The sequence below is a fragment of the Lithobates pipiens genome, unplaced genomic scaffold, assembly GCF_037356315.1.
Source record: "Lithobates pipiens isolate NorthernLeopardFrog02 unplaced genomic scaffold, aLitPip1_a1.2 Scaffold_8, whole genome shotgun sequence".
In the NCBI taxonomy this organism is placed as follows: domain Eukaryota; kingdom Metazoa; phylum Chordata; class Amphibia; order Anura; family Ranidae; genus Lithobates; species Lithobates pipiens.
Window position 1 is genome coordinate 541,963,617 of NW_027507903.1, and position 26,430 is coordinate 541,990,046.

The following is a 26,430-nucleotide window of genomic DNA, read 5'->3' on the forward strand; positions in this document are numbered from 1 at the left end:
AGAGAAGGACAGAGGGCGGAGGAGACCGGGCTCCTCCGCTAGTAAAAGAGCTGCAAGAAGACAGCAGAGGAGCCCGGAGAAGACGCCGGAGAGCCGGAGAAGAGGCCGGACACCAGGAGAAGAGGCCAAACAGAGCTGAGAAGTCGTCAGAAGACCCCTCCCCCCGACGTCGGAAGAAGGCGTGGAGTTCCTCCTTGAGAGCTCATTGTCTGATTGGCCACGGCAAAAGTCGCCTGGCCTGGGGCGACTTAAAGTCGTGTTGTAAGTCGCTCCAAGTCGTGTTGACAAGTCGTGTCCAAGTTGCCTCCAAAAGTCGCATTGGAAGTCGTGTTGCCCCTGTGTGAACCCGCTCTCACTCAATGCTGCTGAGAATGGTCCATGGATGCCGTTTTCTGAAGCAATGTATTATGAACCAAGGCCAACGTAAGGATGCGTGCCTAAGGGGTGTGTCCATGATGCCCCGAACTCACAGGAGGATATTTGAATGACAGAGGGGTGTTCATGACAGCAGGAGGAGGACTTTTTAAACTCTAGGCAATATAGGGGATGATGGGGGGGGGACATGTTGCAAGATTAAAAAATCCTGGAGTTGAGCTTTAACCCCCCTGACGGTATTCCCGAGTCTGACTCGGGGTGGATTTTTTATACCAAGAGCGGTATCCCCGAGTCAGACTCGGGACAGCGTCGCTGGATCCAGGAGGAGGTTTACTTACCTACTCCCTCGGATCCAGCGTTGTCTCCCCGCTGTACGAGCGAGCCGTGTCTCGCTCGATGCATCACACCGCCGATCTCCGTGCCCTGCGAGCGTTGCGACGCACGGGCACGGAGATCGGCGCCAAATTCAAAAAGTGAAACAAACAGTATACATACAGTATAATGTAATCTTACAGATTACATTGCTGTATGTAAATATTTCACATCCCTGTTGTCCCTAGTGGTCTGCCCAGTGTCCTGCATGCAGTTTTATATAATAAAAACTGTTCTTTATGCCTGGAAACTGGAGATTGTCCATAGCAACCAAAACTGTCACTGTACATCAAAAATGATTTTAGACCAGCTAGAAAACAGCGATAATAAATTAGAATCACTCGCAGAATTGAGCGATAGCGATTTGTGGGGAGATCCGTCATCAAATACTGAAAAGTAATGACAGCAACAATTCTGCAACTGAGCAAATTTCAGTGTTTTTGATTTGATTACATTATTGAATAATTTTTATTATTGTTATATTATTATTTGGTACAATTATTTATAATTATTTATTATATTATAATTTATGATTTAATTTTTCAAACTTTATCATACCCGGGATGTCTGTTAGACTCTGGTTTGGACAGATTTAAGAGAGTTATTCCTAAGAATTGCAGGACTACAATATAAAACACCAAATTTTCATGCAAAATAATGGTACCGCTTTTAGCACCTAAAATCCGAAATAATCGTACCGCCAGGGAGGTTAAAGCAATATTAAACCCACAAATGTAATATATCCTTTCAATCATTAGATGTGATGGCTGCAATAGTTTTATTTTCTTTGGCTTTTTCCCTCCATTTTCACCTGGTGATCTGCCCAGTAACACACCTCCGGGATTAGTGAGACATAACTCTGGATTGATAAACAGAGGAGGCACAGCAGCATTGTCAGGGTGGGGGTTAAATGTATTAGCAGATTTAGAATCACTAACAAGTTGAAGTCACACTCCAGCTCACACTTTATAATCAGTTAAGGCTAACAGTTTTTTTCCTTTGAGATAAAGGTTTTGCATGAATAAATAACAGTTCAACATTTTAATCACCCCTGCCAGTGTTAAGTGGTTTGTCTAAACTTGTGGTTGAAGTTATGTTGTGGAGGATCACTGAAGCTAAAAACAAAAGATTTATATTTCACTTACACAGGAAATCAGATTTTTCAGCTAGTAAGTTAGTACATATTGCAGTACCCTCAGCCCTTAGGACAGGTTAAACTAAAAGAGAAGATTATTCTTAAATCTGTGAATTTGCAGTGCGGATATTGAACTGGGCCAATCGCGATCCCTCTTGTAATCAGAGTGGATGAATTTTAATTAATAAGCATAGAGCAACCTAAACTGGAAAGGAATGGAAAGGAACCCACAGTAACCAATGAGATTTTATTTTTTAACTCCTTAGTGCTGACAGTACGCATATATGCAGCCTCTCGGTCGGTGGGCCTTAACACCGAGTAGCTTCATATATGCAGCCCGGTGTAAACTTCTTACCACGATGACAGATCACTCCCTGCAGACTCCCAGCATGGTAGCCACCTGGGATCTGTAAGTTCCCAATGCATACTTTGCGATTGGATGCTTTCCGATCATGTGAATGCTGTGACAGCCAATCACAGCGGTCACGTGACCCAAATGCCCGTCTTCGCCTCCCTGTTTTTAGAAGTTTTAAAGAGCTAGGAGGCGGTCAGTGTCAAGGGATTAATATCATTACCTAAATAATCTAAAACTTGTTAGATATTTGGATTACTGCACTTTGTCATCACCCCTGACTGTAAGGAAGCATAGACATAACAACATACAAAATGTCACAACCAGTATTGACATACCCCCCCCCCCCCCAAAAAAAAACAAAAAAAAACACTGAAATTGTTTAGGTTACAAGGACTAGGCCACAACTTTATAGCAGCATACATAGAGCAAGTATACTTTTAAACAGTAAAAACTTGCCCTAACCAGAAGTCCAAGACAGACGTCTGATCACAGAAAGCCCGATCATAAACTCAATCTGAGTCCCTCCTTAAAATCTAGTCCTCTCCTGTCCTATTCTATTAAATACAGCCAATAGCATTCCCTGGATTATTTGTTGAGAGATTGGTCAAGAAGTACCACCATGCTTCTGCCAGCCATGATTCCCTTTCCCTGAAGCTCCAAGGCTCATTCAGTACACTGTCTTATCACATAAGTCTGGTAATATACATGTTGTATCAACACAGTAAATTGTGTGGTTATTTTTGTAAGTCATTTACAGTAGAGATCTTTGTCTCCTGTTAGGGATATGAAATGTGGTGTTCTCTTCTGCTCTGGTGGAAACGACTTTCCTAATATATATGTCGCCACAGGTAAAGTTGGTGCTTGCAGGTTAATCCTGCACCCATCTGGAATGGTACAGAATGGAACAAAGTGTGAAGAGGAGAAGGTAAGCTTCTTCACTGTTGACCTTTCACTACTGCTTTCGAAATTCAGAAATCAAGAGTTATAAGGTCCAAACAGCGCCCATGCCCATTAAAATCAATGGGCAGCGGCGCTTTGTCTGTGCTTTTAACCCTTTTTCGGCTGTTAGCAGGGGGTTAAAAGCGCCAGGCTAGCGGCCAAAAAGCACAACAAAAACTACGGTAAAGCGCAATTAAAAATAGCGGCGCTTTACTGCCGACACCCGACGCTGCTCAGTGTGAAAGTGCCCTAAGAGAAGAGATCACAAGCATGTCTTGCTGTAGTTTCCATACAGTAGTTCTGTGTCCTGTAGATCTACTTACTAAAGCCTGTACACAATTAATATATGACTATGAATAGTAACAGATCTAATCTGTTTTTGGAATTTAATAGAGCTGGGCTTCCGAGTATGAGGGAGCATGTGACTTCCTCTTTCATGATGGCTCTTGGGCTTAAGCAGCCAGTCACAGGCCGCAGTCACACTGTCCTTCCTCTGTTTAGGCTCTGAAACCAGAGCTTTTACAGACAAGGATGCTGAAGGGAGAAGGTGACAAGGCAGTGTGACTTGGCATATGCATGAGGCAGAAGGGCCTGAGGCCCTCTAGAAGGTTTTACCCCCTTCATGACCAGGCTTTTTTTTTGCTATTCAGCACTGCTCTATTTTAAAGCGGAGGTCCACCCTAAAGTGGACCTTCCGCTCATCGGAACCCTCCCCCCCTCCGGCGCCACAATTGGCACCTTTCAGGGGGGAGGGGGGTGCAGGTACCTGTACAGTACAGGTATCTGCACCCACTTCCGGGATAGCTCTCTGCGGAAAGGAGCGTAGATTACGCCCCTTTCCGCAAGTGCCTGCCCCTTTCCGCAAGTGCCCCGCTGCCTGCTGGGAAACACACAGATCCCAGAGGCAGCGGGGACCGTCCTTATTGCGCAGCGCAACTCGCGCATGCGCAGTAGGGAACCGGGAAATGAAGCCGAAAGGCTCCATTTCCTGATTCCCATACCCAAGATGGCGGCGGCAGGACCCGAGAGACGATCTAGAGCTGGACAGGTAAGTGTCACTATTTTAAAAGTCAGCAGCTGCAGTATTTGTAGCTGCTGGCTTTTAAAAAAAATAAAAAAACGCGGAGTCACGGCGGACTCCCGCTTTAACTAACAACAGCACAGTCATGCAATGCTGTACGCAAATTTATTTTGTATTATTTGTCACACAAATAAAGCGTTCTTTTGGTGTTAAAAGACTGAAAATAATAAAAAAAATATATATTTTTTTTATTTTCTGCTATTGGTTATATCCAATAAAAAATTAAAACATTGATTTTCTTCATGAATTTAGGCCAAAATGTATTCTATCTTTGGTAAAAAAAAAAAAAATCCCAGTAAGTGTATATTATTTAGTGATGGACGAACTTCCGACGGGACGTTTCGCGAACGCGAAACGCGAACGGACACAAACGTTCGCGAAAACGACCGTTCGCCGCGGGCTCCATTGACTTCAATGGGAGGCGAATTTCGCAAACCTTTAGGTCGAATTTGCGGCCACGGGGTAATTATTAGGGGGTAGCACGTAGTCCCACCACCTGGACAATAGCATAATACATGTATGAGGTGAATTTGGGATCGATAACTACAAGCATTTTTTTTTTATTTGGGAAATTGTTCTGACAATTCAGGACTATGGAGCTAATGAAGGCAATGGAGGAGAGGGAAGGTCAGGGACCAGGGTAGGCAAACAAGAGGGTGCAGGAGATACAGAGCACTGACAGCAGCACCGTAATACAGAGCACTGACATCAGCACCGTGACATACAGCGCTGACAGCAGCTCCGTGACATACAGCGCTGACAGCAGCTCCGTGACATACAGCGCTGACAGCAGCTCCGTGACATACAGCGCTGACAGCAGCTCCGTGACATACAGCGCTGACAGCAGCTCCGTGACATACAGCGCTGACAGCAGCACCGTGACATACAGCGCTGACAGCAGCTCCGTGACATACAGCGCTGACAGCAGCTCCGTGACATACAGCGCTCACAGCAGCTCCGTGACATACAGCACTGACAGCAGCTCCGTGACATACAGCGCTGACAGCAGCTCCGTGACATACAGCGCTGACAGCAGCACCGTGACATACAGCGCTGACAGCAGCACCGTGACATACAGCGCTGACAGCAGCTCCGTGACATACAGCGCTGACAGCAGCTCCGTGACATACAGCGCTGACAGCAGCTCCGTGACATACAGCGCTGACAGCAGCTCCGTGACATACAGCGCTGACAGCAGCTCCGTGACATACAGCGCTGACAGCAGCTCCGTGACATACAGCGCTGACAGCAGCTCCGTGACATACAGCGCTGACAGCAGCTCCGTGACATACAGCGCTGACAGCAGCTCCGTGACATACAGCGCTGACAGCAGCACCGTAAGCAGCCCCAGGAGGAAGTCAGCACAGCACAGGGATGGTGTGATCCCCTCATAATAAGAACCCCCAGGAGGAAGTCAGCACAGCACAGGGATGGTGGGAGCCCCTCATAATAAGAACACCCAGGAGGAAGTCAGCACAGCACAGGGATGGTGGGAACCCCTCATAATAAGCAGCCCCAGTAGAAATATGACACCGCTCAACCTCTTCAAAGAGGAGGGTAGGGGCATATAGTACGGTGTGCTTTTTTGGGTCAGGGAAGTGAGCCAAATGAATTAAGAAGGTCTGTGTGCTTGATTCCAAAAATTGTTTATAGACATATACATGGTCTACTGATCACATGTGTTGAATTCCTCCGAGATCCATGCCTCATTCATTTTTAGAAATGTGAGGTAGTTAACACTGTGGTGAGCTAGGCGAGTACGCTTATCGGTCACAATCCCCCCTGCTGCGCTGAACGTCCTTTCGGACAGGACACTGGATGAGGGGCAAGCCAACAGTTCGATTGCAAATTGGGCAAGCTCTGGCCAGAGGTCAAGCCTGCCCACCCAGTAGTCTAGGGGTTCATCACTCCTCAGAGCGTCCACATCGGCCGTTAACCCAATGTAGTCGGACACCTGACGGTCTAGGCGTTCCCTGATGCTGGATCCGGATGACACCTGTCGATGGGTCGGCTGAAAGAATGACCTCATATCCGAAGTCACCAACACATCTTCAAACCGGCCTCTTCTTGCAGGCGCTGTTGGATTGGTACCCGCAAATCCTTCTCTGGGAGTGGGAATTGCTCCTCTGCCAGCGCACGCAAAAGCAGAATGCAGCATTTCTCGAAGCAAGGCCTGGAAGTGCTGCATTCTGACAGCCCTCTGCGACGGCGGTAACATTTCCGCCATTTTGTGTTTGTACCGGGGGTCTAAGTACGTTGCCACCCAGTACTGGTCCTTGACCCTCATGCTTTTTATACGGGGGTCCCTATTAAAACACTGGAGCATGAAGGCCCCCATTTGCACTAAAGTGGAAGCGGTGTGGTGGCCTGGCTCCTGCTCATCATCCAGGATAATGTCGTCCTCTTCATTCTCCTCTCCCCATCCTCGCACAACAGGGATCCCAGAAAGGTTTAAAGCATGCTCTTCTTGCTCCTGCTCATCCGCCCCGGCACCATCCTCCTCTGACTCCTCATCAGACTCCTGTTGTTGACTTGTCTCAGATAGAGTAGCCCCCCCTGGGAATTCATCCAGCATTGCGACTTCCTCATCTTCCCGCTCCTGCTCCTCCACAGCCTGATCAATGACACGACGCAATGCACGCTCCAGAAAGAAGGCATAAGGTACCATGTCACTGATGGCGCCATGGCTGCGACTGACCAGTTTGGTGATCTCCTCAAATGGCCGCAGAAGTCTGCATGTGTCGCGCATGAGCAGCCACTGGCGCGGTGAAAAAAAACCCAGCTCCCCAGAACCGTTTCTTTCGCAGAGTTCATACAGGTAGACGTTAACTGCACGTTTCTGCTGGAGCAGCCTATCAAGCATATAGAAGGTTGAGTTCCATCGCGTCGGGCAATCGCAAATAAGACGTCTGACCGGCAGATGGTGTCGCCGCTGAATGTCAGCAAGGCGAGCCATGGCCGTGTAAGATCTTCTGAAATGGGCCGAGATTTTCCTTGCCTGCCGCAAGATGTCCTGGACCCCAGGGTATTTGACAAGGAATCGCTGCACGACCAAGTTTAAGACGTGTGCCATGCACGGCACGTGCGTGATTTTGCCCTGTTTCAATGCGCTAAGCAGATTGGCACCGTTGTCACACACCACTTTACCAACTGTCAAATTGAGCGGTGTTAGCCACTCATCTGCCTGTGAACGCAAAGCTGAAAGGAGTGCCGGGCCAGTGTGGCTCTTTGCTTCCAGGCACAACAGACGCAGCACGGCATGGCAACGTCTCACCTGGCATGTGGAATAGGTTCTGGGGAGCTTGGGCGGTGCAGTGGAAGAGACGCTAGCAGCGGAAAAGGAGGAGGCAGCTGAGGAGGAGAGGGAGGAGGATGGAGTAGGAGGAGGAGAAGAAGAGTCAGGCCTGCATGCAATCCGTGGCGGTAAAACCAAATCTACACGGGTGCCACGGGTTACATGCTTGACGGCCGTCAGAAGGTTCACCCAGTGGGCAGTAAAACTGATATACCTTCCCTGCCCGTGTTTGCTAGACCACGTGTCTGTGGTCAGATGTATCTTGGCACCGACACTGTGTGCCAGAGATACATTCACTTGCCGCTGAACATGGCCATATAGCTCTGGGATGCCCTTCTCTGAGAAATACTTCCTTCCTGGGACCTTCCATTGTGGTGTTCCAATGGCCACAAATTTGCGAAAGGCCTCCGAGTCCACCAGTTTATATGGCAGTAGTTGGCGGGCTATGAGTTCTGACAAGCCAGCCGCCAACCGTTGGGCAAGAGGGTTATCCGGCGTCATCATTTTTTTACGCTCAAACATTAGGCCCACGGAAGCCTGCCTTTTTGCAGAAAAATGTGAGCTTGGCGTGATGGAAGGTGGAGTGGAGGACAATTGTGAGGAGAGAGGAGAAGGAGAAGTAGAAGACGAGGCTGGACGGTGAGAGCCTGCAGTGTGGCTTTGTGTGTTCCGTTGCTCCCACTGGGCTCGGTGATGGCTGCTCATGTGCCTTCTTAAGGCGGTCGTCCCTAGGTGAGTATTGGGCTTACCGCGACTAACGCGTTGACTGCAAAGATTGCAGATGGCAACGCTATTGTCAGCAGCGGACACGTTAAAAAAAGCCCACACTGCGGAGCCATGTGCCGGTGTCCTGGGAGCGCCAGATGTGACCGTACATGGTCGATGACTCGCTCCTGATACATTTGCAGTCTGCTTTGTCCCTGCTGTGCAATGTAAGTCATTGCTGCTTCTCCTCCCTATCTGCTGGTCCATATCTCCCTCTGAACTCCCCTCCTCTTCCTCTCTTGTGGGCACCCACGTGACATCACTAGACACGTCATCATCAACGTCACCTTCCCCACCGCTATAAGTAGAGTAGGCAGCAACACCGGGGACCAACCTCCTCCTTGGGCTGATCTGGGTACTGGCGTCAGACTGCTGAGTAGCGCTTGTTGCTACCTCCTCTTCCTGATCCAATACCAAGAGTGGCTGCGCATCAGAAATGTCCTCTTGATATGGATCGGAAAATAATTCCAGTGACTCAAGCGGAAGGTATGTGGTGGTGGTGGTGGTGGTCGTGTTGTTGGTGGTAGTGTCTTTGGGGGTGCACATAGCAGAGAGTGAAGAAGAGGGTGCAGATCGAGAGGATGAGGAGGGTGCAGAAGAGTAAGGCTGAGCGAGCCACTCAACCAAGTCTGGTGCATCCTTTAAAGTAATTGAACGCACCTTCTGCAACTTCCCACTTTGGCTCAAGCCTGTTGCTCCTGCCCTACCCCTACCACCCCTGCGGAAGGGCCTGCCTCTTCCTCTGCATGTCATTTTTTAAATGACCCTGTGACAAAACTCTTAGTCCCTATACCGCTGAAGGACTGCTGCAGTATAGGTGAGCGGTCAGCAGTGGTGCACGTCAACCCTATCTATTGTGGACCTATAGCGGTCCTTACAGAACAGCAGACTGTACCGCACTCAAGCCTATGTACCGTAGCACCCTATACCAAGTTACCAGTCCTTATAAGAACTTTTGTGGACCAAGCAGGTTGTGTATTAGTGTTTAGCAGACTGTACGTCAGTCCCTATACCGCTGAAGGACTGCTGCAGTATAGGGCAGCGGTCAGCAGTGGTGCACGTCAACCCTATCTATTGTGGACCGATAGCGGTCCTTACAGAACAGCAGACTGTACCGCACTCAAGCCTATGTACCGTAGCACCCTATACCAAGTTACCAGTCCTTATAAGAACTTTTGTGGACCAAGCAGGTTGTGTATTAGTGTTTAGCAGACTGTACGTCAGTCCCTATACCGCTGAAGGACTGCTGCAGTATAGGGCAGCGGTCAGCAGTGGTGCACGTCAACCCTATCTATTGTGGACCGATAGCGGTCCTTACAGAACAGCAGACTGTACCGCACTCAAGCCTATGTACCGTAGCACCCTATACCAAGTTACCAGTCCTTATAAGAACTTTTGTGGACCAAGCAGGTTGTGTATTAGTGTTTAGCAGACTGTACGTCAGTCCCTATACCGCTGAAGGACTGCTGCAGTATAGGGCAGCGGTCAGCAGTGGTGCACGTCAACCCTATCTATTGTGGACCGATAGCGGTCCTTACAGAACAGCAGACTGTACCGCACTCAAGCCTATGTACCGTAGCACCCTATACCAAGTTACCAGTCCTTATAAGAACTTTTGTGGAACAAGCAGGTTGTGTGTTAGTGATTAGCAGACTGTACGTCAGTCCCTATACCAATGAAGGACTGCTGCAGTATAGGGCAGCGGTCAGCAGTAGTGCACGGCAACCCTATGTATTGTGGACCGATAGCGGTCCTTACAGAACAGCAGACTGTAACGCACTCAGGCCTATGTACCGTAGCACCCTATACCAAGTTACCAGTCCTTATAAGAACTTTTGTGGACCAAGCAGGTTGTGTGTTAGTGATTAGCAGACTGTACGTCAGTCCCTATACCAATGAAGGACTGCTGCAGTATAGGGCAGCGGTCAGCAGTAGTGCACGGCAACCCTATGTATTGTGGACCGATAGCGGTCCTTACAGAACAGCAGACTGTAACGCACTCAGGCCTATGTACCGTAGCACCCTATACCAAGTTACCAGTCCTTATAAGAACTTTTGTGGACCAAGCAGGTTGTGTGTTAGTGATTAGCAGACTGTACGTCAGTCCCTATACCAATGAAGGACTGCTGCAGTATAGGGCAGCGGTCAGCAGTAGTGCACGGCAACCCTATGTATTGTGGACCGATAGCGGTCCTTACAGAACAGCAGACTGTACTGCACTCAGGCCTATGTACCGTAGCACCCTATACCAAGTTACCAGTCCTTATAAAAACTTTTGTGGACCAAGCAGGTTGTGTGTTAGTGTTTAGCAGACTGTGCGTCAGTCCCTATACCGCTGAAGGACTGCTGCAGTATAGGGCAGCGGTCAGCAGTAGTGCACGGCAACCCTATGTATTGTGGACCGATAGCGGTCCTTACAGAACAGCAGACTGTAACGCACTCAGGCCTATGTACCGTAGCACCCTATACCAAGTTACCAGTCCTTATAAGAACTTTTGTGGACCAAGCAGGTTGTGTGTTAGTGATTAGCAGACTGTACGTCAGTCCCTATACCAATGAAGGACTGCTGCAGTATAGGGCAGCGGTCAGCAGTAGTGCACGGCAACCCTATGTATTGTGGACCGATAGCGGTCCTTACAGAACAGCAGACTGTAACGCACTCAGGCCTATGTACCGTAGCACCCTATACCAAGTTACCAGTCCTTATAAAAACTTTTGTGGACCAAGCAGGTTGTGTGTTAGTGTTTAGCAGACTGTGCGTCAGTCCCTATACCGCTGAAGGACTGCTGCAGTATAGGGCAGCGGTCAGCAGTAGTGCACGGCAACCCTATGTATTGTGGACCGATAGCGGTCCTTACAGAACAGCAGACTGTAACGCACTCAGGCCTATGTACCGTAGCACCCTATACCAAGTTACCAGTCCTTATAAGAACTTTTGTGGACCAAGCAGGTTGTGTGTTAGTGATTAGCAGACTGTACGTCAGTCCCTATACCAATGAAGGACTGCTGCAGTATAGGGCAGCGGTCAGCAGTAGTGCACGGCAACCCTATGTATTGTGGACCGATAGCGGTCCTTACAGAACAGCAGACTGTAACGCACTCAGGCCTATGTACCGTAGCACCCTATACCAAGTTACCAGTCCTTATAAGAACTTTTGTGGACCAAGCAGGTTGTGTGTTAGTGATTAGCAGACTGTACGTCAGTCCCTATACCAATGAAGGACTGCTGCAGTATAGGGCAGCGGTCAGCAGTAGTGCACGGCAACCCTATGTATTGTGGACCGATAGCGGTCCTTACAGAACAGCAGACTGTAACGCACTCAGGCCTATGTACCGTAGCACCCTATACCAAGTTACCAGTCCTTATAAGAACTTTTGTGGACCAAGCAGGTTGTGTGTTAGTGATTAGCAGACTGTACGTCAGTCCCTATACCAATGAAGGACTGCTGCAGTATAGGGCAGCGGTCAGCAGTAGTGCACGGCAACCCTATGTATTGTGGACCGATAGCGGTCCTTACAGAACAGCAGACTGTACTGCACTCAGGCCTATGTACCGTAGCACCCTATACCAAGTTACCAGTCCTTATAAAAACTTTTGTGGACCAAGCAGGTTGTGTGTTAGTGTTTAGCAGACTGTGCGTCAGTCCCTATACCGCTGAAGGACTGCTGCAGTATAGGGCAGCGGTCAGCAGTAGTGCACGGCAACCCTATGTATTGTGGACCGATAGCGGTCCTTACAGAACAGCAGACTGTAACGCACTCAGGCCTATGTACCGTAGCACCCTATACCAAGTTACCAGTCCTTATAAGAACTTTTGTGGACCAAGCAGGTTGTGTGTTAGTGATTAGCAGACTGTACGTCAGTCCCTATACCAATGAAGGACTGCTGCAGTATAGGGCAGCGGTCAGCAGTAGTGCACGGCAACCCTATGTATTGTGGACCGATAGCGGTCCTTACAGAACAGCAGACTGTACTGCACTCAGGCCTATGTACCGTAGCACCCTATACCAAGTTACCAGTCCTTATAAGAACTTTTGTGGACCAAGCAGGTTGTGTATTAGTGTTTAGCAGACTGTGCGTCAGTCCCTATACCGCTGAAGGACTGCTGCAGTATAGGGCAGCGGTCAGCAGTAGTGCACGGCAACCCTATGTATTGTGGACCGATAGCGGTCCTTACAGAACAGCAGACTGTACCGCACCCAAGCCTATGTACCGTAGCACCCTAGACAGACCAAGTTACCAGTCCTGATAAAGAGCTTTGTGGAACAAGTGAGTTGTGAATGATTAGCAGACTGCAGCAGAAGGGCAGCAGTCAAGTATAATATTCTTTCTATATTTGGAAGAAAGAATATTATACGTGTACAAGCCTATTACCGTACCACTGATACCAGTCCTGAAAAGAACCTTTGTGGAACTAATAGTAACAGCAAGTCTTTAAAATTATCCTCACTGCCTGACACACTGCTTCCTGCCTGTCCCTATACAAATTGGCAAAAAAGAGTAGGCTGGAACGATTAGCTGGAACAGCTCTTTTGTGGACCTGATAGTAACAGCTAATGATGATGATGATGATGATGATGAAGAAAGACTAATCTGGCTGAGCTGTCCCTAAAATAGCAGCATACAGCGCTCTGTCCCTTTATCTAAACTGACAAAAGAAACTCAGGCTGCTGACCTAACACCTATACCAGTCCTGAAAAGAACTTTTGTGTACCAAATAGCTAGCGTTTTCTCTGTCCCTACTCCACACAGGATCCTTTCCCTACAGTGACAGAAGAAAGAATGTAAAATGGCCACCGGATCGGGTGTATTTATAGGTTAGGGGGAATGTCCAAGTGTCCATGAGCTGTCATGTCTCAATTGGTTGTCCTGTAACACATGATAAACGTGTCACGAAAGGTTAAAGTTCTTGTATACATTAAACACGTAAGTCCGCCGGGGCGAACGACGGAAAAAGGCGTTCGAACCCGCGGACGGCGAAAGTCGGAAATTCGCCGCGAAACGACCGCCGGGCGAACCGTTCGGCCATCACTAATATTATTTGGATTGCATAAAAGTTATAGTGTCTAAACAATGGTATATATACTGGAATTTTTCATTTTTATTTTATACTAGTAATGGCGGTGATCAGTGACTTATAGTGGGACTGTGATAATGTGGTGGTCAATCTGACACTTGCTGACGCTGGCAGGGGGGTACACTAACTGACTAACTGATATTGACATCAATAGCGACACTAATACAGTAAATAGTGCTAATACACTGTCACTGTACTAATGTCACTGGCTGGGAAAGGGTTAACATCTAGAGGCAATCAAGGGGTTAACTTTGTGCCTAACAAAGTGTAATGTGTGCAATATGTGCTGCTTTTACTAAGCGATCTTGCTGTTTTTTTACCTGCTTTGCAGGGAATAAAAAAAAAACCAGCAAGTTCACCTATCAGTGTACACAGCTCTGTGTTTACAACACAGAACTCTCTTCCATGAATGAGGGAGCCAATCAGTGGGTCCTGGCGATCAATCATTGGTTAGGACCTGCAGATCGGCTTGTGCTGTAACAAATCACAGCACAGCCGGGGCAGTGGGCGCACACCCCTTACCCGGAAGTGCTGATCACATATCAGATACAGGATCCAGTGCACAGCAACCATCCTGCCGCAGTAAATGAACATGGGATGGTCGCTAGGTGGTTAAAGACCCAGCCGGAGAGTGCAAAATCCAGTGCAGTTCTACTTAGAATCCAATCAGCTTTATTTGTCAAAGCTTAATTGAACAAGCTGAAGTTAGAAGCTGATTGGCTACCATGCAGAGCTGCACCAAATTTTGTACTCTCCAGTTTTAGTAAATCAACCCCAGTGTCCCTTTAAAGTCCAATTCCCACCAAAACATTTTTTTCTTTTGGATTTAATAGGGAAGGGTTAAAGCCCCTGTCAGGTTTTCATTACTGTCTGTGAAGGAGACTTTCCACAATGGGGTCACAGACAGAAATAAAAACCCGGCAGAAAGGGAGAAGGCAGTGCAATGCACTGTTAACATTTTTTTCATTTTATTGGAAGTGTACGAAGTGAACCCTCCATTTGGGTCTCTGACATCCGGTGCCATCCAGTGCGCTGCAGAAAATGCAGCATGTTCTCAATTTTGCAAACAACTAAACACCACACATCCTTGTGATGTTATTTGAACAAGGCACATAGAAAACAACAGGTTTTCATGTTTCCTTTTGGTGACAGGTGTTGATCTAATGCATAAAAATGGTTAGGCTTCAATGATAACATATCATCAATGATAACAAATCACAGCACACCCGGGGCAGTGGGTGCACACCCCTTACCCGGAAGTGCTGATCACATATCAGATACAGGATCCAGTGCACAGCAACCATCCTGCCGTAGTAAATGAACATGGGATGGTCGCTAGGTGGTTAAAGACCCAGCCGGAGAGTGCAAAATCCAGTGCAGTTCTACTTGGAATCCAATCAGCTTCCAGGTTTTATTTGTCAAAACTTAATTGAACAAGCTGAAGTTAGAAGCTGATTGGCTATCATGCAGATCTGCACCAGACTTTGTACTCTCCAGTTTTAGTAAATCAACCCCAGTGTCCCGTTTTTTGTTTTGTTTTGGATTTAATAGGGAAGGGTTAAAGCCCCTGTCATGCTTTCATCAGACAGAAATAAAAACCCGGCAGAAAGGGAGAAGGCAGTGCAATGCACTGTTGACATTTTTTTCACTTTATTGGAAGTGTACAAAGTGAACACTCCATTTGGGTCTCTGACATCCGGTTCCATCCGATGTGCTGCAGAAGAATGCAGCATGTTCACATTTTTGCACACAACTAAACAACACACATCCTTGTGATGTGATGTGATTTGAATAAGGCACATAGAAAACAACAGGTTTTCATGTTTCCTTTTGGTGACAGGTGTTGATCTAATGCAGAAAAATGGTTAGGCTTCAATGATATCTTATGGGTACTTGGCCACTCTAACCACAGTACTCAATCAAGTTTTTTTTTATATGTAATTTATATTTTCTGAAATATTTAGACCATTACAACTGGTGATAAAATGTATTCAGTTCCAGTGTTTATTATTTTCTTTTACAGATATTCAAAAGACTTGACATGCATATATACCTGACTGATGAATTGTTGGTGTGGGAACACTCATATAAGTGTGCTACTTTATAGGATATGAAGCCAACTGTCTATTTTTCAGATGATGTACAATGTGAATATCTCATGGATTCATGGAAATTGTTCTAACTTTGCAGGTCTGCTACAAGGGAGCGTGCACAATAAAAGAAGCTGTATATGAGTCACTGGCCTGTAATGCTGAGTGCCCTGGTCAGGTGGTAAGGTTGCATTATAAGAGTCTTTGGCGTTTCTAGTTTAATGAAAAGGTGTGATGAAAGAAATATGTAGGGTCCAATTCCTGACCAGTTCTTATGAAAATGCTACGATACTAACATTGTGTGTAAGGAGACACCAGACTACAGATGCATGTTTAAATTGGATCTGTTGATCTCGGAGTAAGGAACAGTTCTAATGCCACGTTCACACGAGCGGAATGTCCGACAGAAAAAGTCATACGGAATCTTTTCATCGTATATTCTGTTCGTGTGTATGCCTCATCTGACTTTTTTTTTTTCGAAAATGCTGACAGACCTAGAAATAGAACATGTTTTAAATATTTCCGACAGAACCAATTCCTATCGGGAAAACAGCTCGTCTGTATGGTGTTCCGGCGGACCAAAAACGACGCATGCTCTGAAGCAAGTACAAGACGGAGGCTATTAGCTACTGGCTATTGAACTTCCTTTTTTTAGTCCCATCGTACGTGCTGTACGTCACCGCGTTCTTGACGAACGGACTTTGGTGTGATCGTGTGTACGCAAGACAGTTTCAGCGGAACTCCATCGAAAAAACCTTTAGAGTTTATTCCGACGGGAAAACCGGTTGTGTGTACGTAGCATGAGAGGTATTTCTTGTGGCATCTCAGCCTTTGGGATGGGTGGGGTAGGGGATGTAAAACATATTTTTTAGGCACGGAGACTGTGCCTAACTGGTGAGTCAGCAATATCTGGGACACTGCACCTATATCTGCACAGACAACCTGTGGTGCAGTGGCTACACTTTAGTGAGCAGATGGTTTCTATTTTTTCTGTATACTCCAAGATCAAAAACAACCACTGTGCCTGTGTTTTTACAAATCAAGCCAGCGCAATATTCCTTTAACAGCAATACATTTTGCCCTGGCTGTGTTATCTAGCAGACGTGGCTAGATTGCAAGAGTAGCTGAACAGAATTACCAGTCCTTCGGGACCTAAAAGGCATTTTGTATCAACAGTTTGGAAAAGGTCCTTTTCTGCTCTAGCATGACTGTGCTCCTGTGTACAGAGCTAGGTCTATTAAGATACGTTTAATGAGTTTGGTATGGAAGACTGCAATGGATGTTATTATATTGAATATTCCTGTTTTGTGCATATTTGTAAATCAATATCACATATAGGTACATCTCCAAAAATTTGAATATCATCAAAAAGTTAATTTATTTCAGCAATTCAATTTGAAAAAGGAAACTCGTATATTTTTGTTACACAGATTTATATATTTCAAGCATTTCGTTCTTTTCATTTTGATTATGGCTTACAGCTAGTGAAAATCCAAAATTCAGTATCTCAGAAAATTAGAATATTACATAAGACCAATAAAAAAACAATTTTTAATACAGAAATGTTGGCTTACTGAAAAGTATGTCCATGTACAGTATATGCACTCAATACTTGGTCTGGGCTCCTTTTGCATGAATTACAGCATCAATGCGGCGTGGCATGGAGGCGATCAGCCTGTGGCACTGCTGAGGTGTTATAGAAGCCCAGGTTGCTTTGATAGAAGCCTTCAGCTTGTCTGCATTGTTGGGTCTGCTGTCTCTCATCTTTCTCTTGACAATACCCCACTAATTCTCTATGGGGTTAAGGTCAGGTGAGTTTGCTGGCCATTCAAGCACAGTGATACCATGATCATTAAACCAGGTATTGGTACTTTTGGCGGTGTGGGCAGGTGGCAAGTCCTGCTGGAAAATGAAATCAGCATCTCGATAAAGCTGGTCAGCAGAGGGAAGCATAAAGTGCTCTAGAATTTTCTGGTAGAGGGCTGTGGACTTTGAGCTTGATAAAACAAAGTGGACCAACACCAGCAGATGACATGGCTCCCCAAATCATCACTAACTGTGGAAACTTCACACTGGACCTCATGACACTTGGATTCTGTGCCTCACCACTCTTCTTCCAGACTCTTCCAGACTCTGGGACCTTGACTTCCTAATGCAATGCAAAATGTTCCACTTTCTGTGATAATTTGGGGAGCCATGTCATCTGCTGGTGTTGGTCCTCTGTGTTTCATCAAGTCCAAAGTCAGCGCAGCCCTCTCCCAGGAAGTTCTAGAGCACTTCATGCTTCCCTCTGCTGACCAACTTAATGGAGATGCTGATTTCATTTTCCAGCAGGACTTGACACCTGCCCACACTGCCAAAAGTACCAATACCTGGTTTAAAGATCATGGTATAACTGTGCTTGACTGGCCAGCAAACTCACCTGACCTAAACCCCATAATCTGTGGGGTATTGTCAAGAGGAAGATGTGAGACAGCAGACCCAACAATACAGACGATCTGAAGGCCGCTATCAAAGCAACCTGGGCTTCCATAACACCTCAGCAGTGCCACAGGCTGATCGCCTCCATGTCACGCTGCATTGATGCTGTAATTCATGCAAAAGGAGGCCCGACCAAGTATTGGTATAGTGCATACTATACCATACATGGGCATACTTTTCAGTAAGCGAACATTTCTGTATTAAAAATATTTTCTCTTATATTCACTGACTGACACAGCTCCTCTCTGTAACTAAATGGGTTGTATAGCCTGCCATTAGGAGAAACTAGGCTAAATTGTTACACAATACACAGAACTTTAATCCCGCCCCGGGTACTATCAGGGGGGGCGGGCCCCATGCTATCAACCCTTCCCACTGCTCCTAGCAGTTTCAGTTTTTATTTTGCCTAGCAAGGAGAATGACCTAGGAAACCCTGCGGTCCTCTCTGTCCATGTTTTTACTGCAGGTTTGCTGCTTTTTGCGCAAGATAAGAGATCCTCAAATCTTCTATCAACTGCCGGCTGGGTGACAGGCTGGTTAATGAAATCCTTGTAGTCTCCCCAGTCCGGCCATCGAGCGTGAGCAGGCCGCAGCTACCGCTTGGCAGGCCACGACATACCTCATGCTCCAGAGGTGGTCGGTGAGCTTCAATGCTCCGGGGTATACATATGACCCCGGGTGCGGCACAGTGGTGTAGTGGTTAGCACTCTCACCTAGCAGTAAAAAGGGTCACTGGTCCGAATCCCAACCACGACACCACCTGTCTGGAGTTTGCATGTTCTCCCTGTGCCTGCGTGGGGTTTCCTCCGGCTACTCCGGTTTCCTCCCTCACTACAAAGACATGCAGGTAGGTTAATTGGCTTGTGTCCAAAATTGGCCCTAGTATATGAATGGGGACCTTAGATTGTGGGGTCCATGAGGGTAGGGACCAATGTGAGTGTGCAATGTACAGGGATAGGGGTAGACACTTACTCTGGTTGAACTGCATGGACTGGTGTCTTTATTCAACCTTACTAACTATGAAACTATGATGCTACTGATGTCTGTTGCCAGTTGAGGGGACTCCTGCATTTAAGGATTCCACGGACAGGAAGGCCGAAGCAGTGGCTTGTTCCTCGTCCGCACTGGTGTTGCAGACACTGACTGAGTGGGCAAAGCTTTTGCACCATGAATTGGGAGAGCAGAATGCCTCCCCTGTCTGCATGGAGTTAGCAGACCAACTAGTGCATGTCCTTAAGTACGTTTGTGACGCGGCCCTGGATACTCCCCCTCTGTTATCCAGGGCCTCAGTGTCAACCGTGGTGCTGAGGCGCCTTATTTGGCTGAAATGCTGGTCCGCGGACCAGGCATCCAAGAAAGCCCTGATGGATCTTCCCTTCCTTGGCGACCGGCTCTTTGGAGCCTTGTTGGATGACATTATTAAAAATGCCACGGTTGGTAAGAGTACACTACTCCCACAAGCCAGAAAGGCTAAGGATCCACGCAGCCGGCAAGGGCCCTCCTTTTTCCGCTCACAAGCGGCTTTGTCGTCCACACGGTGCTTTGGCAAAACGACCCAAGCCCGACAGGATGCCCACGGACAGTCAGAAGCATCACTGGAACCGCAAGCCTAACAAGCCTGCGAACAAAAGTGCTACCGCATGAAGGTTTGCCCCCACCCACATCTCGGGTGGGGGGTTGCCTTCGGGAGTTTGCAGCCCGTTGGACCTACCGGTTATCGGACCAATGGGTCTGCAACCTGATTTCTACAGGCTACAAGATAGAGTTTCTCTCTTGGCCGCCAAACAGATTCTTCCCCTCCAGCATACCCGTGTCCCCGGTTCGCCGGGAGGCCCTGTTAGGGGCAGTGAGGGATTTGCTGAATCAGGGGGTGATTGTACCAGTTCGGGAATCGGAATGCTTCCAGGGGTTCTACTCCAATCTGTTTGTGGTTCCCAAGAAGGAAGGAGTATGTCCAATCTTGGACTTGAAAGCCCTCAATCACTTTGTAAAAGTGCGGAGGTTCAGAATGGAATCAGTTCGCTCAGTAGTCACTGCACTCCATCAAGGGGACTTCCTGGCGTCCTTGTATATTCAGGATGCCTACTTGCGCATACCCATATGCCTTCGGCTTCAAAGTTTTCTGCGTTTGGCAGTCGGGGAAGCCCATTACCAGTTTGTGGCTCTTCCTTTTGGCCTGGCATCAGACCCCGAGTCTTTACCAAAATACTGGCTCCAGTATTGGTGTTGTTGAGACAACGCGGGATCACAATCGTGGGTTACCTAGACGATCTCCTCCTGAGAGCTTCTTCCGCCTCAGAATTAGAGGAGGATGTGGCGATCACCTTGCAGACCCTGCAAGCGTTTGGGTGGCTGTTGAACCTAAAGAAGTCGGTGGTGGTACTGACTCAGCGTCTGGAGTACCTGGGGTTACTATTGGACTCCAGGGAAGCAAGGGTTTTTCTCCCCTCAGACAAATTGCTGACTCTCAGATCTGCGGTCAAACTACTGTTGAACCGCAAGTGGTCATCACTCTGCTTTTGCATGCGGGTGCTGGGGCTCATGGTAGCCTCCTTCGAGGCAGTACCTTATGCCCAGTTCCACACCAGAGTCCTGCAGAAGGAGATCTTGACAAAATGGGACAAATCTCTGTTGTCCCTGGATCGGCAGATCCAGGTGAGCCAGCCAGTCAGGGACTCCCTGATCTGGTGGTTGAGGTCCCAGGTGATTCAGGCTGGAAAATCGTTGCTCCCTCTGAAATGGACGGTGGTCCCCACGGATGCCAGTCTGTCTGGCTGGGGTGGAGTGATGGGGATTCAGTCGGCTCAGGGCCTCTGGTCCACAGAAGAATCCAAGTTGCCGATCAATCTGCTCAAATTGAGAGTGATCAGGCTGTGCCTCCACACATGGTCGACGTGTCTTTAGGAGCGCCCGACCAGGATACAGCCAGACAACGCCACGACTGTAGCGTACTTAAATCACCAAGGGGGAACAAGAAGCTCAGCCGCTGCTCGGGAGGTTGCTCACATACTTCGGTGGGCAGAGCGACATGTTCGGGCCCTGTCGGCCATTTACATCTCGGGGGTAGAAAATTGGCAGGCGGACTATCTGAGTCGTCAGATGCTGATCTGGTGGTTGAGGTCCCCGGTGATTCAGGCTGGAAAATCGTTCCTCCCTCTGAAATGGACGGTGGTCACCACGGACACCAGTCTGTCTGGCTGGGATGGAGTGATGGGGATTCAGTCGGCTCAGGGCCTCTGGTCCACGGAAGAATCCAAGTTGCCGATCAATCTGCTCGAATTGAGAGTGATCAGGCTGTGCCTCCACACATGGTCGATGTGTCTTCAAGGGGGCCTGACCAGGATACAGCCAGACAACGCCACGGCTGTAGCGTACTTAAATCACCAAGGGGGAACAACAAGCTCAGCCGCTGCTCAGGAGGTTGCTCACATACTTCGGTGAGCAGAGCGACACATTCCGGCCCTGTCGGCCATTTACATCCCGGGGGTGGAAAATTGGCAGGCGGACTATCTGAGTCGTCAGATGCTGGATCCAGGAGAATGCCTGAAATGGGGCACACCAGATGTGGATCTTCGCAGAGTGGAAGCCAAGGGGATTCCAGTAAACCTGGTTGCCCCAGATTGGCCTCAGCAGGCCTGGTACGCAGACCTGGTGCGCCTGGTGGCAGACGCTCCCTGGCGACTGCCGTTGAGAGAGGACCTCCTATCTCAATGTCCAATCCTTCACCCTGCTTTACCATCGCTGGCTTTAACGGCCTGGCTGTTGAAAGCCAGGTATTGAGGAACAGGGGTATGTCGGACTTGGTGATTCCAACTATGCTGAGGGCACGGAAATCTTCTTCCAGGAAGATATACCATCGTACTTGGAAGGCCTACATCTCCATGTGTGAGGAGAAAGGGTGGCATCCGCGCTCCTTCTCTGTATCCAGGATCCTGCTGTTTCTGCAGCAAGGTGTAGACCAGAGGTTGGCGTTGAGCACCATCAAGGGGCATATTTCAGCTCTGGCTGTCTTTTTTCAAAGACCCCTGGCGTCTCACTCATTAGTGAGTACCTTTGTGCAGGGGGTGCGACATGTAGTCCCTACGGTGCGTCCTCCATTACCTCCGTGGGATTTGAACCTGGTGTTGTCGGCACTTCAGAAGCCGCCGTTTGAGAATATCAGTGAGATTCCTCTGCTGACCCTTTCACAGAAGGTGGTCTTTCTAGTGGCCATCACATCGGCCAGAAGGGTTTCGGAACTGGCGGCCTTGTCCTGCAAGTCGCCTTATCTGGTCATCCACAGGGATAAGGTGGTGTTGCGTCCACGACCGTCCTTTTTACCGAAGGTGGTTTCAGCCTTTCATATCAATGAGGACATTGTATTGCCATCATTGTGTCCTAAGCCGAAGCACCCCAAAGAGGTGGCCCTTCACGCTCTAAATGTGGTTAGGGCTCTGAAGGTATACTTGTCTGTCACAGCTTCCTTTTGGAAGTCAGACTCACTGTTTGTTTCGGTGGCTGGTCCTAAGAAGGGCATGGTGGTTTCGTTGGCCACCATTTCCAGGTGGATCAGACAGATTGTAGTACAAGCCTAATCCTTGAAGGGGCAGGTGCCTCCCTTTCCAGTCACGGCCCACTCTACAAGAGCAATTGGAATGTCTTGGACCTTCTGACACCAAGCGTCTGTCGCTCAGGTGTGTAAGGCGGCGACCTTTACCAAGGCTTACCAAGTTCTACAAGGTAGACGTTAGTGCATCGGCTGATGCCTGTTTTGGCTGCAAAGTTTTGCAGGCAGCCGTGTAGTTGCAATTAAATATGCAATCTTTATTTTTTCCTGGTTTTTCGATAAAAACGCAGTACTTTTATGTTAATGCACTGTTGCATTACTTCCGCAAATGGTTGCGGACTTGGGGATCACTCCTGTTGAGGATACCCGGTTATGTGGTGGTGTTTTTCCACACATTGCTGTTTTTTGTGGGTTTAGTTTCACTAGTTTTTATGCTGTTTTTCTCACCCCTCGTTTGGCACTGCTTGGGGACGTCCCATTTAGTTACAGAGAGGAGCTGTGATGGTCGGTGAATATAAGAGAAAATAGGATTTTTTGTACTTACTGTAAAATCCTTTTCTCTGTAATTCACTGACCGACACAGCACCCACCCCTCCTTTTTTCTACGTTATACTGCTTGTTGACGTACTGATGCTGCTAGGAGCAGTGGGAAGGGTTGATAGTACGGGGCCCGCCCCTCCGGGGTGGGATTAAAGTTCTGTGTATTGTGTAACAACCAGTCTTAAACCCCATACACACTATCAGATTATCTGCTGAGTTTTTCCTTCAGATTTACCAAAACCATGTAGTAGAAGGGCCTGCCTGATTGCATACACATTGAAACTCCTAAGGTTTGTCCTCATATTATATGGTTTTGGTAAATCTGAAGGAAAAAATCTGATAGTGTGTATGGGGCTTTACACGTAGCTCCCAAGTTTAAATTGGATTATTGCACAAGATTGGAAGAAATACACAAAGCTAGCCAAGATTAAAGTAAGAATAAAAAATGACTCCTGAATTTAGACAATTTGCTTAACCAAGAGTTCAGCTATAAAAAGAAAATTATAAAGCATTTCATTAGACTCTGTGCTTGTTCTGTCATTAGATAGTAATATTCTTGTCTATACGTGTAACCAGACGGGACAGTGTTATTGTAAAGAAGAGTGCCTAGAAAAGTAAAATAAATGTGATGCCCAGTAAGTACAAAACTAACTAACTGTGCCTGATACTACAATCATGTTACGTGGTTAGTGGTTAAGGGAGCCGGTACATGATTCATTTTTTTCTGGTTGAAAACAACAAATGATTTGATTCCCCGTGCACACATTCGATGTGGCTGAGGGAATCTTTGCCACAAAGTATTGTACTCTGGCAGCAGGGAGACTTCCCTACCGTCAGAATTCTCCAATCAGCACTGCCAGCTACAGCCAGCGTTGTTGATTGTGTGGAAATTTTAAAATAGGCCAGTTATACAGAAATGGATCAAAGTTTGGCTGGTCCCTGCTGAACCAGCTGCATTTTGATCCATGTATGGCTGTCTTAAGGCTAGGTTCACACCTGTATGACCTGCATTCTGTGTGCAGGGAACCCATTCAATTCAATGGGTTGCCCTACCCATAGAAATGCAGGGAAAAAAGACCCTTTAAATAACAGTGCACCAAGCCGCATTTGCTAATGTGTGACAGAGTCATCAGGAATTAATGGCACCCCCATGTGTCTGCTAAAGAGTAGCATGTTTGCCTGCGGGTCAGGAACACGTGCTATTTTGCTCACGTTTCCAACCTGCAATACTTAAACCAAGCCTAAATGGTTCATGCTAATTATTAATTTACACAATTTTACGGTGTGATTGGCATTTGTAGTCATTGCTGCGTTATAGAACTAGACACTCTTACATCATTGAATGGTGATTAAAATCAACCACTTCAGCCCTGGAAGGTTCAACCCCCTTCTTGACCAGGACATTTTTTGCGATACAGCACTGTGTTACCTTAACTGACAATTGCGCGGTTGTGCAACCTTAAAGCACGGGCCACCCATGCAGGCTGCATTTGCATGCTAAACACACTAGGTAGTGTTCTTAGCGATGCTGAGCCTCCATGATTAAAATATACTGAATGAAAGGGGCGGGCCAGGGACCGTAATGCTAAGACCCAGAAATCAGGGAAGCCTCTTTCTAACTTGTTGCAGCTTCTAAAGCACAATGTGAGAAGCTCACAGTGTGCAGTGTAATCAGAACAAGTAATCACAGTACAGGAGAGAAGCCTGTACAACTGTGCAAGATTGTCAGCAAGACTGGAGTTCAGCTTTAACATTATTCTTCACCCATTGTAATGATCTCTGTCTATACATTTTCTCATTTTTAGATGAACTGGTGACAATCCATGGAGCTTTACAGATGTGCTGGAAACTGGAAAAAAATAATGAAACTCTTATGAAACAAACACGGAATATTTCCTTTTCCTTTGAATCCCCCACTTCTCTCTACACTAGCTTCTTTTATGTCTTTTCTATCTCCTGATGACTATTATACTATAAGCAGTCTTTTCTTTGTACATCGGCGGTAAACACCGAATACAGTTAAATTGTACTGCATATAAATAATCAGTTGGCACCTACAGACTGTGATTGTATTAGAGGTATGAGCAATTCTGACTGCACCCCTCACTTCCTCTATATGTAGCTGATTGTTATTATTTGCCTGTACTCTTCCTTCAATCATCAGCTGTATTCTACTGTATATTGTCCATTACTATACTTATTACATTCAATAAAAAATGATTACAACACAAAACAAACACTGATGATTTCCTCACTGCAGTCTGATTGGGTTATGCTTGAACAACAACTAGCATCTGTGAACAATCTTTACGAGTCTTAATACAGGCATACCCCACTTTTAAGTACACAATGGGGTTTATTTACTAAAGCTAGAAAATGCAAAATCAGGCTCACTTCTGCATAGAAATCAATGAGCTTCCAGGTTTTATTACCAAAGCTTAAAGCGGGAGTCCGTCGGGACTCCGCGTTTTTTTTTTTTTTTTTTTTTTAAAGCCAGCAGCTACAAATACTGCAGCTGCTGACTTTTAAAATAGTGACACTTACCTGTCCAGCGCGCCCGCGATGTCGGCACCCGAAGCCGATCTCTCGATCGTCTCTCGGGTGCTGCCGCCGCCATCTTGGGTATGGGAATCAGGAAGTGGAGCCTTTCGGCTTCATTTCCCGGTTCCCTACTGCGCATGCGCGAGTCGTGCTGCGCAATAAGGATGGACCCGCTGCCTCTGGGATCTGTGTGTTTCCCAGCAGGCAGTGGGGGACTTTCGGAAAGGGGTGTAATCTATGCCCCTGTCCGCAGAGAGCTATCCCGGAAGTGGGTGCAGATACCTGTACTGTACAGGTATCTGCACCCCCTCCCCCCTGAAAGGTGCCAATTGTGGCGCCGGAGGGGGGGAGGGTTCCGATGAGCGGAAGGTCCACTTTAGGGTGGACCTCCGCTTTAATTGAACAAGCTGTGGTTAGAAGCTCCTTGGTTTCTATGCAGAAGTGAGCCTGATTTTTCACTTTCTAGCTTTAGTAAATAAACCCCATTGTGTACTTAAAAGTGGGGTATGCATGCATATACGTAGCTCAGAACCAGAGCCTGATTTCCTGTGTGTCCAGCACTAAACTGTCGTACCTCCAAGATGTACACCGATCAGCCATAATATTATGACCACTGACAGGTAAAGTGAATAACATTGATTATCTTGTTACAATGGCATCTGAAAGTGGGTGGGATATATTAGGCAGCAAGTGAACATGTTGTCCCTGTAGTTGAAGTGTTAAAAGCATAAAAAATTGTCAAGCGTAAGGACCTGAGTGATTTCGACAAGGGCTTAATTGTTATTTCTAATAGACTGGGTCAGATCATCTCCATAACTGCAGCTTTTGTTGGAGATT

The 26,430-nt window shown here is 47.2% G+C and overlaps 1 long non-coding RNA gene across 1 annotated transcript; it reads left to right on the forward strand.

The window, feature by feature from the left end:
• The first annotated feature begins 3,022 nt into the window (after nt 1-3,022).
• LOC143960807 (uncharacterized) lies at nt 3,023-25,264 on the forward strand. The gene is made up of 3 exons (XR_013270378.1): nt 3,023-3,162; nt 15,586-15,666; nt 24,858-25,264. It is a non-coding gene; the product is annotated as an uncharacterized LOC143960807 (long non-coding RNA).
• Nucleotides 25,265-26,430: the final 1,166 nt, after the last annotated feature.